This window comes from Arachis hypogaea, chromosome 3, assembly GCF_003086295.3.
Source record: "Arachis hypogaea cultivar Tifrunner chromosome 3, arahy.Tifrunner.gnm2.J5K5, whole genome shotgun sequence".
Taxonomy (NCBI): Eukaryota; Viridiplantae; Streptophyta; class Magnoliopsida; order Fabales; family Fabaceae; genus Arachis; species Arachis hypogaea.
The window spans coordinates 20,077,356-20,091,836 of record NC_092038.1 but is presented as its reverse complement, the minus strand read 5'-3'; positions in this window follow the sequence as shown (position 1 = coordinate 20,091,836).

Genomic DNA, 14,481 nt, shown 5'->3' with positions numbered 1-14,481 from the left:
CTGCCATGTCATAGGAGACTTCCTATGGTGGATTTTGGGTGTTGATAGCTGAGACTTGCATGCCACCCGTCTGTTGAGTAAGTAGATTTATTTGTTGAGACATCAGCTTGTTCTGAGCAAGAAGAGCATTAACAGCTTCTACTTCCAACACGCCTCTCTTCTGAGAGGTTTCAGAGTTCACAGGATTCCTGTTAGATGAGTATAAATATTGGTTGCTAGCAACCAATTCAATAAGCTCAATGGTCTCCTCTGGTGTATTCTTCTTGTGCAATGAGCCTCCTGCAGAATTATCTAAGCACATCTTGGACATTTCACCCAAGCCTTCATAAAAGATATCTAATTGAGTCCATTTGGAGAACATGTCCGGCGGACATTGCCTAGTCAGTAGCTTGTATCTCTCCCAAGCTTCATATAGAGTCTCACCATCCTTCTGCCTGAAGGTCTGAACCTCCACTCTCAGTTTAGTCAGCTTCTTTGGTGGGAAAAATTTAGTGAAAAACTTAGTAACCACCTTGTTCCAAGTGTCCACACTCTCCTTGGGTTGGGAATCTAGCCATAGCTTTACTCAATCCCTCAGAGCAAACAGGAAGAGCATGAGTTTGTACACCTCTGGATTTACTCCATTCGTCTTCACAGTATCACAGATTTGTAGAAAACTGGAAATAAATTGATTTGGGTCTTTGTGGGAGAAGACCGTGATACTGGCAGTTTTGTTGCACTAGGGTGACTAGTTGTGGCTTCAACTCAAAGTTGTTCGCAGCTATAGGGGGCACCACAATGCTCTTTTCATACAGATTTGTTGTAGGAGCGGAGAAAGAGCCAAGTACTCTCCTTTGTTGTTCATTCCCTTCGGGTTTGCCACATTGGCATTATCAGTATTATTCGGATCCATAGTGGATTCTGCAGCCTTGTAAAATCTTGCTTGTTGTAAACGTCGCCTGAAAGTTCTTTTAAGTTCAGGATCAAAGTCTAAGAGATGTTTTTTGTCTCTGTTCCTGCGCATAAACAAACAGAAAGCAAGAAAAGATGGAAATCTCTATGTCAGAGTGTAGAAAATTCCCAGTGAGATAACCTGTGTAAAGAATTAAAATAAAAAATACTAACTATTCTAAAAAAATCAAAAATTAAAGAAATTAAATAAAAAAATTAAAACAAAATTAATCAGGTAATATCAAACTTAATTTCAAAAATTAAGAGAAATATTAGTGCTATTTTTTGTTTTTTTTTTGTTTTTGAAAATTAAAGACAAAAAAATAAAACTAATAAAAAATAAAAAAATAAAAAATAAAAAAATTTGAAGAAAACAAAAACGAAAATAAAAAGAATGAAAAATAATAAGAAAAATAAAAAAAAAGAACGCCGTAAGTTTTTTAGAAAAATCAAAAGAAAAAATATAAAAACAAAGAGGGGACAGGGAAATGGGAAACGAGACTTTCAAGCAAGGGAGGGGGGTACGTGAAAGAACGAAAGAAAGAAGAAAAGAAAAAGAATTACGGGAATAAAAATAAACAAATAAAGAAACAAAAATTAATAATACTAAAATAAAATTAATTAAAAAAATTGTCTAATTTAAGAAATCAAACAACGAGTAGTTGTCAATCACAATCAATTTCTGGCAACGGCGCTAAAAAGTTGATGCGGTATTTTACAACCTACAAACTAACCGGCAAGTACACCGGGTCGTATCAAGTAATACCTTACGTGAGTAAGGGTCGATCTCACGATGATTGATAGACTAAGCAATAATGGTTAAGTGATTGGCTTAGTTAGACAAACAGAAAATAGTGTTTTGGTATTCAAAGAGCATTAAACAGTAAATTAAGAATTCCAGAAAGCAAACAGTAAAGAAGTTGTGAAATATATATGGAGAAATAGTTAAGGTTTCAGAGATATTTATTTTCTGGATTGATTTTCCTTACTAACTATTTTAATTAGGCAAGATTTAATTCATGACAAACTATATATGACTAGACCCTAATTCCTTAGACTTTCCTAGTCTCCTCTAAAATTTATTAACTGCCAATTCCTTGGTCAATTAATTCCAATTAGAGGGTGATGATCAATTTCTAGTTTATATGCCACAAGAATCCTAATTATCCAAAAATAAGAGGATTATATGTCACGTATCCCGTTAAATACAAACAATTAGAAATTTAGTATAATATGTTTTCAAGCTGTTTGTTCAAGTAAAGAGTTTTTCCAAGTTTTACAAGAACTCAATTAGAACATGGGTCATACTTCCGTTCCACCCAAATTCATAAAATAAAGAACGAAAACAATTATTGAATTATAAATCAAAACATGGATTAAATTAGAAAGATCAAACGAATCAATCCATACAAATAGATAGAGCTCCTACCTTAACAATGAAGGATTAGTTGCTCATAGTTCAGAGAAGAAAACTAGGATTCTGGTAAAATGTACAGAGTTTCAATCTGATGGCATCTAAATTCCTATTTATAACTAATCCTAATAAATTTAAAATCTAATTATTTAAAATTAAAAATAATATCTTTTCCTATTTTAAAATCAAATTTGAATTTAAATCAGAATTAACGAACTACTCTGCGTCTTGTAACATGGGGACCACTTGGCTTCACTGGATCAGCGCCTAACTTGAGTGCTAAAATGGGGCCCAGAAATCACTCCCCAGCGTTTTTTGCGTTTTCTGCACGTGGCGCATGTCACGCGTACACGTCAGTCACGCGTACGCGTCGATGGTCTTTTCCGCAAGTCACGCGGACGCGTCGGTCACGTGCACGCGTCGCTGAGCAAATCTTCAATTCACGCGTTCGCGTCAGTCACACGTACGCGTCGCCATGGATACCTCCAAATCATGCGTACGCGTCGCTCCTCGCTACTATCTCCTTTAAATCTTGAGCTGCAGAAACTCCATCAAATCCAGTCGAATGCTACCTAAAATAAACAAAATTGCAAAAAGGCTCAAAGTAGCTTCCATATTGGCTAAAAGATAATTAATTCTTTATTAAACTCAATAAATTAGATATAAATTCACTAGGAAAAGATAGGAAAGATGTTCACGCATCACTGCTGCTGCAGGAGCACATTCGAGACATGGACGGTCGAGAAAATTTCTCTAACATATCGGGCCTGAGGAAGTATCACCGTCTTTTCATGATTATACCTTTTTCAAGGTCTTTCCACAGATCTGCAGGATCTTTTAATGTGAGATATTCATTTTTCAATCATATGTCAAGATAACAACGAAGGAAAATTATGGCTTTGGCTATATCCTTCTGAAATGTATTATTTTTAGCCTTAATGGTATCTCCAAGATCCATTGAATCAAGATGGATTTTAGCATCTAGTATCCATAGTAAATAATTGTTTCCAAATATATCAAAAGTATTAAATTCAAGATGTAAGAGTTTCGACATAATAAAAATTTGTTACCTGAGTCTTTCTAAAAATTTGATTAGAGTCTCGTGCTAATAACGTGTTATAAAATAAATCAAAATATACTAAATATAAAATAAAGATGTATAAATAGAGGATTCTAGTATTAATATAATTAGTTCAATAAAAATAATTCATATATGTATTTATTAATATTATATGTTGTAATATATATATATATATATATATATATATATATATATATATATATATATATATATATATATATATATATAAAGAGAGAGAGAAGTATAAAATTAGAACGTAAAGAGAGAGAGAAAATTAATTTGTTTATTGTGTATATTTCCTTATCTCAAATTATGTTTTTATAGGCATATAGAAGTTTATTTTTCAAATTATATATATTCTGCTTCATCCTAAAAACTTGATTATTTCAACATAGAAAATGGGTTATCCATTAAATAAACATCCATTCTTATTCTATCCTAATCACAAAAGCTTATTTTTTTAGAAAAGTTTTAATTAACAAAACGGAAGTCGTATATATGGGCCGAAATGATTACTTATCTTAGTAAAGTATTTTTTGTCTACTTTTTTTAAGGGATAAGTATGATTTTGGTTCCTAACGTAGAGGCTGAAAATTTATTTCGTCTCCGGCCTTTTTTTGCTTTAAAATGGTCCCCAAGATTTCAGTTTATTTTAAAATCGTCCTTCGGACGAAAATACCCTTCTCCCTTCACCCCAAAATCAACCACCACCAGAACAGAATCACCACCACCACCACCACATTATCATTATGGTCATCATCATCATCATCATCATCATCATCATCATCATCATAATAGAACCACCACCACCACCACCAGAACCCACCACCACCACCACCAATTTTAAAATCATCATGGTCATCATCATCATTATCATCAGAAATTCTCAACAATATTCCACAACAAATTTTAGCAACAACAATATTCCACAATAAATTTCACAAAAAATCCAAAAATTTCACAAACAAATTCAGTTCACAGAAGTTGCGGTGCAGTGGTGCGGCAGGGTGAGTTGCGGTGGTACGGCAGAAGAAGAAGAAGAAAAAGGCGGTGGTGGTGTGGTGCGGTGGTGCGGCGGGGTGCGGTGCGGCAGAGCGGCGGGGCGGCAGCAGCGAAGAGCGGCGGCGTCCGTGAAGACCGGTGGCGGCGGCGTCCCCTTCCCCCTCTTCTTTCCGAAACCCCCCTCCCCCCTCTTCTCCCTTCGCGCCCCCCTTTCTTTCTCTTCCCACCCCCTTCTCTGTATCTATCCCTTTCTTTCTTTTTTTTTATTTATTTTATATTTATTTTATTTTATAATTTTTTTAATGAGGGGTATTTTGGTAATAAAAATAAAATAAAATTGGTAAAAATGATGATTTTAAAACAAACTGAAACCTTGGGGACTATTTTAGAGCGAAAAAAAAGTCGGGGACGAAATAAATTTTTAGCCTATACGTTGGGGACCAAAATCATACTTATCCCTTTTTTTTTAACTAATCCTTTAATTAATTCTTGATAAGGATATATAATTACAATTATATATTATATAATAATAAAACTTTACAACCAAGTAAAATATTTAATCAAGTCTAACTAATTTATTATAAAATATTTTAAATTTACGCGCACATGTTCTTCTTCACCCCTTGTGCTACATCGTCTTTTTCTTCTCCTCCTTTTTCGTTATTTTTTTCTTTCGTTATCGTCTTCACCACTACCACCACCACCACCTCCTCCTCCTCCTCCTCCTCCTCCTCCTTTTGTCTTTTGAATTTCTTCTCCTCTTTCCTTTTTTTCCTCCTCCTCCATCCTCATTATCATCATCATCATCATCTTCTTCTTCTTATACATATCGTCATTTTCGTTATCGTCATTGTCATTATTATTATCATTATTGTAAAATTTTTGTCATACTAATGATGTTGTCTGATCCAAAATTGATTTAGATGTGCTTTTGTTCATGATTCAGTCTTTTGTGTGTGCTTATTTTTTAATTGTATTTATGTATCGCAATTATTAAATAATTTCGGTGCATTTTTGAGTTAATTTCAGTGCATTTTTGAGTTCATTGAAGTGCATTTAGTCTCGTTCACTTGGATTTAGTATAATTAGGTCATCGTATGTAATTGTAGTGATTCTGGTGTTATTTAAGTCATATTAATAATGTTGACCGATCCAAAATTGATTTGGATGTGTTTTTATTCATGATTTAGTCTTGTTTGTGTGCTTGTTTGTATAGCATAAGAACCAACAATATTAACCACAAAATCATATATTAAAGTAACCACAATAAAATATACAACACTGAAAATAATTTTTGTATGAGAAGCAATGTTCCTAGAGGTCCTTGAACTTTACAAAAGTAAGACATATAGGTCCTTTTGTCATACTTTTGATGACTTATTTGTCTAAATAAAAATAACAGATATGACTTAGGTAGGGATTTATTTGTCCTATTTTTATAAAGTTCAAGGACCTCAATATAATAAAAAATTTTGGGGACGAAAACATCCAACGCAAAATTTTTCAGAGACATATTTGGACATATAGTCATGTTCCTAAAAGAAAAAGTAAGAGCAACAGAAAAAAGAAGAAAAGAAAGAAAGAAAGAAAGAAGAATAAAAAGAAAAAAAATGCAGCATTAAAAATGACATTTTTGTGCTTGATAGGAAAATTTTGGTGTTAAAATTAAAAAATTTATTGTTATTGTTACAAAATTTCGGTGTTATTTTTTTGATAAATTCTTCACAATTCAAAACTCTTCCTTCTCATCTTTTACTATTTCTTCTTCTTCTTTTTCATCTTTTTCTTCTTCAACTTCTTCTTCTTATTTCATTTTCTTATAATTCTTCTTATTTCCCTCTCTTAAGAGGAATAAAACAAAAAAATTAAATAAAAAAAATAAATAACTACAATAACAAATGAGGAAGAAGAGAAAAAGAAGAAACAAAGATTTTCGTGTTCTTTTTTAATAAATTTTTCACAATTCAAAATTTTTCTTCTTCATCCTCTTCATTATCATCATCATCACCATCATCATAATAAGAATTTGGGTCACGGTTAAGATATTTTAGTATCAAAATTAAAAAATTCCCGTATCACGTTTAAAAATTTTCGATATTATTTTTTGATAAATTCTGTATAACTCAAAACTCTTTATCCTCTTCTTCTTCATCATGATCTTCTTCTTTTTTAGTTTATTTTTTTCTTCTTATTTTATATTTTCATAATTTTTTTTATTTTATCCTCTTAATAAGAATAAAAATAAAAAAATAAAATACATAATGCTACAAATTCATTAAGAAGAGGAGGAGAAAAAGAAAAGAAAACGTAGCAATAATAACAGCAATAAAAGAACGCGAAAAAGAAGGACCATGAAGAAGAAGAAAAATATCTTTATTAGATTTAGATCAACTTGATTAGATTTAATTGCCAAAAAAATTGAATGTATAACATGATAATTATATAAAATAATAAAATGAACTATTTCTCTATATGCTAAATTTTTCCTCACTTAATATAAAAGATAATGAAAACAAGAAAAGAAAGAAATGAAAAAAATTAATTTTTATTAAATTTAGACTAATTTAATTAAATTTAATTATTAACAAATTTAAATATATAACATACTGGTTATATAAAATGATAAACTGACCTATTTTTCTGTATACTACATTTTTTCTCAATTAATATAAAAGATAATGAAAACAATAAAGGAAAGAAATGAAAAAGAAAAGTTCACACTGATTGGGTCAATAGTCAATACATACGTACTTTGGAAAAGCAGTTAAGAAACATCCAATCTACAGGAACCTAAACTGGTCCAATACAATAAGATAATAAAAATTATAAGAATAAATTATCGAAATGGTATTCGAACGTTTATGTCGTTGAAAAAAATATTTTAAAAGGTACTAACGATAAATAAATTTTTAAAATATTTAAAAAACGATAAAAAAAATTAAATGATAAATATATATTTAAAAAAAAATTAAAAATAAGATTTTGAAACAAATTTTAATAATTATTATAAAAAAATAAGATATTTTTATTCTTAAAATTTAATAATTTTATATTAAGTAATTGTTTTTAAAAAAATTATTATGAATAATCACGTGTTTTTAAAAAATAAAAAAATCTAAAGATTAAATTTTGGGTCGAATTTTTTTGGACATCTTTTAGATATTTATTCAAATATTATAACAAAATTTTAGATAAAAAAGATAAATTGTTTGTTAAATATAAAAATTTATTTTATTACCTACAAAAATATGAAAATAATTTATTATTTTTATCGTATTTTTAAATCATTTAAAATTATTTTGTTGGTAATATTTTTTAAAATTTTTTCTATCAACGACTAAATTTTTTGGATATTAAATTGATAATTAACCTAAAATTATAATAATAAATTCTATTGATCTTTAAACTTTTTTGTTTCAATAGAATATAAACTAATAAACCACTTGAAAAGTTGGGATTAATAAGTTGCTGATGTGGTTGGCTGATTGGAGATGACAGTAAAGTTTATAGTAGGTGATTACTTATTTGAAAATTTTTTATTGGAAAATAATATATAACTGATAGATGATTTTAATATGACTGACTAAATTATTATAATTTAAATATAATATGTGTTCATATCTTAACTATTATGTTTATATAAAATATATTCATGTAACTATGTAAGTAGCAATCTTATTTATATGTCAATTTTAAAATTTAATTTTTAATTAGTAGTATTATTTAAATATTTAAAAATAAATGCTTAACAAATAGATCTAAAAAAATAAAGAAGACCAGATTATTAAAAACTAAGAAATATAAATATTTTTTTTATTTGTCGTATTCACATGTCAAAATATTTCAGACATGATACTTATTGACACTCGTATTTTTTGTGTCAAATCGTATTTTAATAAAAAATAAAATTTTTTTTTCAAACATATTTGAACATATCTAAATACCATCACATATTAGTGTGTCTAGTCTTATTCTTAACATATATTTTTTGAAATAAGTTTAGAATTAGTATATATTATTAATTATTAAAACAAAAAATATTTAAATACTTTATATAATTAAAAATTATTAAAATATAATTATAATTTATCTAAAATATACTTATATTTTATATATATGTCATGTATTTGTGCCTTATAAAAATTTTAAATTTATATATTTATGTATTTTATGTTGTATTATATTCTATGTTTGTATCAATATGCGTGTGTGTATCATAGTGTACAAAAGTTTAAAAGTGGTGAAATTTGTGTTAACAGGGAATTAGGATATTAAATGTTTAAAAAAAGAGATTTGATTTTCAATGTTCCTTTTTATAGGAAACAAGGTAATAATAATGCAGCTATAACTAACCATGTGAGACATGTCAAAAATGAGGACCTACCTAGCTACGATAATAATTCCGAAGTCAAACGCCAAATTAAAGGTTATAAGCAAAACAAGATCAGTGTGGCAAAAGAATATCATTACTGCTTAAGCAAGATTAGTAATTAGTACACATTAAGCTACTTATAAGCTAAATTGCCGATGATGCAAGTAAGCAGTAGTTGGAAACTTGAAGAAAACCATAAACAACATCCCACTCTTTAAGAATGTTAGGTTTATCTAGCTTCAACCCCACATCCTTTTCTCCCAATGTAAATGTAGAAAGTTTTTGTATTTAATTCACCCAATCTTGTTGTCTCGAAAATAAATAAAATCCAATTGCATTGATGGTAATTAAAGAAAAGTAGACGGAATCCCAATTAGTTGCCAAAGCTCAAGGTCCATTATCAATTGCCGTATGGGTTGCAACGCTACGACAGAATATTTATTGGTGTAATAGTAGTATAAGTAAAATGAAATTACTAAGTCAATTCTTAGAATAGGAGGAGTGCTAGGTAAACAATGATTATTTTAAACAATATGAATAATTATTAATTAAATAAAAATATACTACATTTTAATTTAATATTACTAATTTAAATTTACTCTTTTAACTCTATTAATTCATATTATTCATACATTATTCAAAAATATTATTAATTACCTATACTTTTTCCTTAAAATATTACAATATGATTAGGTATAACTTAAATTTATTCTTTAAATAAAATTTTATTATACTAATTTAAAAAAAAATAAAACAAATACGTGCAGAGAGATTTAATATTTTTAATTTAAAATATAAATTCAAAAATAATTTAAATAAAACTAAAATTTTATAATTTAATTTTAAATTTTTTAAATTTTAACACATTCCAAAACACCAAAACACCCTCTAAATATTCCAATATTTTAGTATCATTCTATTAAACTTTTCATCCTCATAAAATCTAGAGCCGTAGCACCTTACATTCCTCCTTGCACCGCACTCCTTCTTTGTCACGCTCCTCCCCCATACTGTGCTCCTCCTCCAACTCCTCCCTTACGCCGCGTTCTTTTCACGTCTCATACTCCTCTCATTTTTGTTGGGCTCCTTCGTCAGCTACATTAGAGCGATCTTCTTTTTTGTCGTGCTCCTTTATACCAGAAACTCGTCTAAGTAATGCAGTCTTTGTCTTCGCTGTCTTCTCTGATAAAATATTCTATCATTTTAATTTATGCATAATTTTAGACGTATCTCTAATATTTTATTTAGACGTGTTTGCATTGATTTTTTTTTGTGTTACTCTATTTGATCTAGGATTTGTTATCTCATTCACATTTTTTAGGTTATTAGATTTCATGGTTTTTCATTCCTTCTTATTTTTTGTTTAATAAAAGATTCTATCTTTTTAATCTATGTATAATATTAAATATGTATGTAGTAATTTTTTTTGATGCATTTGTATTGATATTTTTTTACACTATTTTGTATGATTTGAAATTTTTTTTATTAATGTAATTTGGATATGTCAATATCTTTTTTTATACGCTATTTGATATACGTATTGTAATATTAATTTAATTTGAATATGTCAATAAATTTATAATATAAATCTAAAGATTGATTAATGGATGATCACTAAAAATTTAGAATATAAATCTATTATAAAATATTATAATTAAGAAATTAAATTTAAAGATTGATTAATGAATGATCATTAAAGGATTAATAACATTTTCTAGAATATTATAAGGGTATGCGTTAACTTAGGCTAACGAATTTAGGCGGTGGATACTCTAATGAACATTCTATTATGAAAATGTTCTACAACTAAATAAATTAGCTAAGTTCAACCAAGTTGAAATAACTATTTTTTACATCACATGTCATTTATTGTCCTCTTTCTTCGGTGCTATTTTTCTGATAAAATCTGCACAATTAAAAATTCTTCTTCTTTCTTCTTCTTCTTAATAAGAACTTGTATCATGATTAAAACATTTTTTATGTCACGGTTAAAAAATTTTGATATTATTTTTTGATAAATTTTACATAACTCAAAACTCTTTTCCTCCTCTTCTTCTTCGTCATCGTCATATTATTTTTTTTGTTTATTTTTTCTTTTTGTTTCATATTCTAATAATTCTTCTTGTTTTACTTTCTTAATAAAAAAATCAAATAAAAAAAGAATAAATATATAATACTGTAAAATCACCAGAAAAAAAGGAGAAAAAGAAAAATAAGTAGGTAATAATAACAACAACTAAAGAAAGACGAGGAAGAAAAAATACGCAAACAAAAAAAAGAAATGCAGATACGAACGTTAATGTTAGTGGAGAATTGGAACGTGTAGACATGTTTTCACTAATAAAATTAATTTTTGTTCGATTTGAGACTAATTTAATTGAATTTAGTTACCAAAAAAATTTAGATATATAGCTGATTCTATAATTATTTTTATGTGAGAATTTTTTTTAGTTATTAAATAATAGATTATATGATTTAATTTTAATATATTATAAAAATATTATTTTTATATAAAATATGAATAAATAAATAAATTATATTTTAAGCAAATATTTGTATAAAAAACTATTTTTATTATTTTATTAGAGTAGGTATTTTAATATATTTATGAATTTTGGTCCAATCTTTATGATATTTACTAAATTCCGTTGGTTTCGGATATAGCACAACCTTTTACCTCCTTCTTTTTTAACTATTAATTTCCCTTGATTTGGTAAAGATTCTGGGATTAGTTAAAACTTAGTAGTTAGATATTTATAATGTCAAGTAAAATAATCAATATAATAATTAAGTAGTATAAAGAAGACTATTTCATCACAAAGGATTTAATGCAATAGGTCGGTTGTCGGTATGGTTATACACTCCTAGCTTCTTACTTTTAATAGTACATTCGGATTCGGTGTTTATATATAGTTTAAAAAAGGATAAGTATTGTTTTGGTCCCTCACGTTGAGAGTCGGAATCGAATCTGTTTTTGATTTAATTTTCGATTTAGAATCATCTTTAACGTTTTTTTCATATTAAAATCGTTATTTTTAATAAAATTTTTAATTTTATTCCTAAACTATCCTTATTTTAATAAAAATTATAAAATTCAAAAAGAAAACGCGTGGGGAGGGGGTGGGAGACAAGGCGGGGGCGGGGTGGGGAGGGGGAAGGGGAGACCAGGGGTGGGGTGGGGGTGGGGGAGACCGGGGGAGGCGGGAAGGGGAGACGGGGAGGGGGAGGGGGAAAGGGGAGACCGGGGGGAGGGGAGGGGGAAGGGGAGACCGACTGTGGGGGTGGGGGAGGGTATTTTTATCCAAAAAAATAAAAAGAACGATTTTAATACAAAAAAAACGTTAAGGACGATTCTAAATCGAAAATTAAATCAGGAACGGGTTCGATTCCGACTCTCAACGTGAGGGACCAAAATAATACTTATCCCTTTAAAAAAATTAGGAAAAACGATTTTTTACTTAAGGTCTTTCTTGTCTTTTGCATCTTTTAAAATTATTTTTGTGGATGCAAAAATTTTTGGAGTACATTTTCGTAATTTACTCTTTCAAAATATCCTTAATTCCAATAAAAAAGAGAGCTCTTTGACAATAAATATAAAAATTAGAGATATACTAATAGTGTATAAAATAATTTTGATTCTATTGACACAAGAATATCAAATATTTTCTTTTTGGATGAAAAAAATTTCAAATTTTGGCAATAAATTTTTTTAATAAAAATTATTCTTAAAAATTAAATTTTAAATTTATTTCAAATAAACATGAGAATAATATATTTTCAGGAGAAATTCTTAAAAGTAAGTTAGAATTATTCACCCTTAAAATTAAAATGAAAGCTTTTTTTAACTGGTTTATTACTTTTTTTATTTACAAAATTATAAAGCATGAAAACAATAAAAAGAGAGTAAAAAACAACTTTACAAACTAAATAAACTGTTTGTCAAACATAAATTAATTTGAGTGTATGTCAACATATATTTATTTTCATACGTGTACAAATCATAAATTTATGCGTCGGTAGAATAATAGTCAATAAGAGAGTTATCTTCATAAATTTGCAACCTGCTAGGTTTGTCTTTCAATCCCTTATTCATTGGCGCTAATTCGTGGATAATGGCACCAAAATCCTTCTTGTACTTATTTGCCAAATGCATCGCAGCCCTCAAGAAAAGTATGTATACATGCACATTATACACACAAATACAACAAAATCAGCATCACAATTCATAACCCTTTGAATTTATGTAGTAATTGATGATGATTTCGACATTAACCGAACTAGTTGAACGTGTTAAATGGTTTATTTTTCTCTTTTTCTTTCTTCTTTTCCCCTTTTTCCCGTTAACTTCGGATAAAAAACAAATAAAAATAAAAATCGAAGGAAGTAAACAACAAAAGAGTTTACGAAAAGTAGCAGGTTTTGACCTAAGTTTTTCCTTGACGGCTTTATTTGAGACTCGGATCCTCGCATTCTTCCAAAACAGTTTGCTCAATACTATGATCAAACAATGCAAGCAGCTAAATAAAATGTTAGCTCAATTAGCTGGCAAAATTAGGAACTTACATATCTTTGACTTATTAATTTGGAACTGAAATATGTAGGTAACCGTGGAAGATAGAACTACCACCAGTTGCCAATAAAATATCTAACTCCATTAATGAATGTCTCGGTTAGTTCGGCCTGGAAAATAAATTAATTAGTGATGCATTGATGCATGTACATGTACATGAAAACTTTTTGCTTTTTTTTTTTTTATGAGAAAATATTTTTAAAATATCATAAAAAAACTATTTTACTAAAGATTATTGAAAAGATAAATATTTTTTACATTTTTAAAATATTAAAAAATATAAAAAATTTTATTATTATATTCTTAAAATATATTCTTTGAAAATAAAACGCACAAAAAACTATTTTTTAAATAAAAAATAAAAAATACAGAATAACTTAAGAGAATCCATTGTACATAAACACCTAATTAAAAGTGAGTTTCACCCACTCTTACAATAGTGAGGTGTTACTCTCTCACACATTTTTTTCTTTCAAAATCAATCACATATTACTAATTTATATTAAATGATTTATTTATTTATTCTCTTAGTTATATAAGAGAAAATGATACTCTTTTTGTCCTTTTCTCTACGAGATGTTTATACATAATATTTTTTTTCTCCCCTATTTATAAAATATATATTTTTTCTCTACAAAATTAAAATAATATATAGTTTAGTTTATTTGACTAAAATATTTATCAATAATCATTCTATATAATATGATTTAGTGATAATTATTTAGTTAATTTAAATAAATATAAATATATTATTGTTGTAATAAATTTTATTTATTTAAATATTTTATTATTAATCATAAAATATTTAAAATAATTTTAAATTAAATATTTGTATAACAAAGAAAAATATTTTATATTATGCGATAAAATATAAAAAAATAAAATTTATTAGAATAATAATAAATATATTTTATATTTTATTATTTGAATAAACAAAATAATTATCATTAATTTATATATAATTATAATATCTTTTTATTAGTATTTTAGTAAAATAGACTAAAGTGTAATATAATAATTATCATTAAAAGCTCTACTCTTCTTTTTTGTTTTTGGTGGTGGAATGGCCAAAGGTCCAAATCTATTTTTTTTTTTGGATCCTATCTTTTTTT